General features: G+C 48.9%; 1 pseudogene; it reads left to right on the top strand.

Annotated features, from left to right (window-relative positions):
- Positions 1 to 1533: 1533 nt before the first annotated feature.
- Positions 1534 to 2313, top strand: part of LOC102497140 (nucleophosmin pseudogene) — a 6655-nt pseudogene continuing 5875 nt past the window's right edge.

Below are 2313 nucleotides of genomic sequence, written 5' to 3'. Positions count from 1 at the left end.
ATTTAAGAGCTGGGGGGGGGGGCACAGCTGTGGACACGTGGCCAATAACAGTTCAAGTCCCTGACCCAAAGGCTTGAAATGCACACCAGCACATGTGTGCGTGTATGTACATGCGTGCCCAAGATGCCAGGAGGAGAATGAAGAAGTGATTGCTGCGTGGTCATCCCCCTAGGGAGTGATTTCTCACTTTCCTTCTCACTGTCTCTGTCTCTCTCACTCCAGCAAGCACACACACCCTAAGACAAAAACTTCTTAAAAACAAACAAACAAAAGCTCCAGGAACCACTGCATTGTGATCTGGCCATAGCAGAGAGATGGGCTTGACCGACCCCAAGGATGACGGGTGGGGATTGGTAGCCACGTAGCAGGTGGGGTCAGTAGAGGGAATTAGCCAGGGGAGGCTCACAGAAAAGGGGTTTCTGACTAACCTGACTTGATAAGATAATTGCTGACAGCCCGGGTGATAAGCCGTCAGTGAGGGAGGACAGGCGCCATGGAGGCGGGAAGACCTCTCCGTGTAGCACAAAGTACAGGACAGGACGGGAGGGAGGCCCAAGTCCAGGTACTCAGAAAGGACCCGGGAGGCTGAATTAAGTTTCCGTCAAAGGGGAGCCTCCGCCTCTGTTGCCTCCCTGCCCTCCTTCCAGGTTCTACCGTCCACACCTTTCCCCCAGGTTTACCCACCCAGCCCCACCTCCCAGGATTTCTGTGTGAATTGCCAATTGTCAGTTGGGACCTTCAAAAGTTGGCTTCTGCTAATCTGTGCCTGAGAGACGGAGATTCTGGAAGCAACTGGCAAACATGAAAGAAACCTAGGCTGCCTCAGAAGGAGCCCTCTCTGTCACCAGAGCCAGGGTTCTCTGAGACCTGAGGTTCCCTTTGGGGCACATATTTAGAGGTACCAAGTCCTCCCCAGAGCCGTGAGTATATCTGTGATCCCACCCGGAACAGGAAGGAGATCCCATCTGCTCATAGACTTTTCTCCACAGAAGTGGAAAACAGAGAAAAATGTCCCCCATGAGGACACATGGTGTGTACATGCCCATGGTGTAGGCTGGCTGACCTAGGGGTGGATTTCTGCATCAAAGCCTGGGGCCAGCTCCATAGCATGGTGGTTAAGGCAGCAGGATCCCACATGGCCCAACTCTCAGTTCAAATCTTGAACCTGGCAACTTAAGAAACACACTAGGGGTGTGTGTGTGTGTGTGTGTGTGTGTGTGTGCCTAAAATTCTAAAAGAAGAGAGAGATGGAGGAAAAGGGATCACAGTGTGACCACAACCCATGGGACGGTGCTTTCTCCTCTCTCTTTCTCTCTCTCAGTCTCTCTCTGGCAGGCGTCTTTTACCTGTTGGGGATGCAGTTGCTCACTCTCTCTCTCTCTTCTCTTTCTCCTCAAGAAATAGACTTTAAAAAAAGAAAGAAAGAAAACTGGGGCCAGCAGATGGCATAATGGTTACATCACTGGACTCCCACATAGTCAACCATGGTTCCAGTCGCAGATGGGGCAGTTAAAACTCATGCCAGATGTGCCCTGGAGTGATTCCGTCCTGCGTGGCTGTTTTCGGTAGCCGTAGTCATTTACCTCCGTCCGCCTTCTCGCCCACCCAAGTGCATGCCACCACCCCATGGAAGATTCGATGGACATGGACATGAGCCCCCTGAGGCCCCAGAACTATCTTTTCGGTTGTGAACTAAAGGCCGACAAAGATGATCAGTTTAAAGTGGATAATGATGAAAATGAACACCAGTTATCTTTAAGAACGGTCAGTTTAGGGGCTGGTGCACACTGTTGAAGCAGAGGCAATGAATTACGAAGGCAGTCCAATTAAAGTAACACTGGCAACACTGAAAATGTCTGTACAGCCAACAGTTTCCCTTGGCGGCTTTGAAATAACACCACCTGTGGTCTTAAGGTTGAAGTGTGGTTCAGGGCCTGTGCGTATTAGTGGACAGCACTTAGTAGCTGTGGAGGAAGATGCAGAGTCAGAAGAAAAGGAGGAAGAGGACGTGAAACTCTTAAGTATATCTGGAAAGCAATCTGCACCTGGAGGTGGAAGCGAGGTTCCACAGAAAGAAGTAAAATTTGCTGCTGATGAAGATGATGATGATGATGATGATGATGATGATGATGATGATGATGATGATGATGATGATGATGATGATGATGATGATGATGATGATGATGATGATGATGATGATGATGATGAAGATGATTTTGAAGATGAGAAAACAGAAGAAAAAGCACCAGTGAAGAAATCTATATGAGATACTCCTGGCAAAAATGCTCAAAAATCAAACCAGAATGGAAAAGA

Source organism: Tupaia chinensis, unplaced genomic scaffold, assembly GCF_000334495.1.
Source record: "Tupaia chinensis unplaced genomic scaffold, TupChi_1.0 Scaffold146625_1, whole genome shotgun sequence".
In the NCBI taxonomy this organism is placed as follows: domain Eukaryota; kingdom Metazoa; phylum Chordata; class Mammalia; order Scandentia; family Tupaiidae; genus Tupaia; species Tupaia belangeri.
This window is presented reverse-complemented; position numbering and strand designations above follow the sequence as displayed.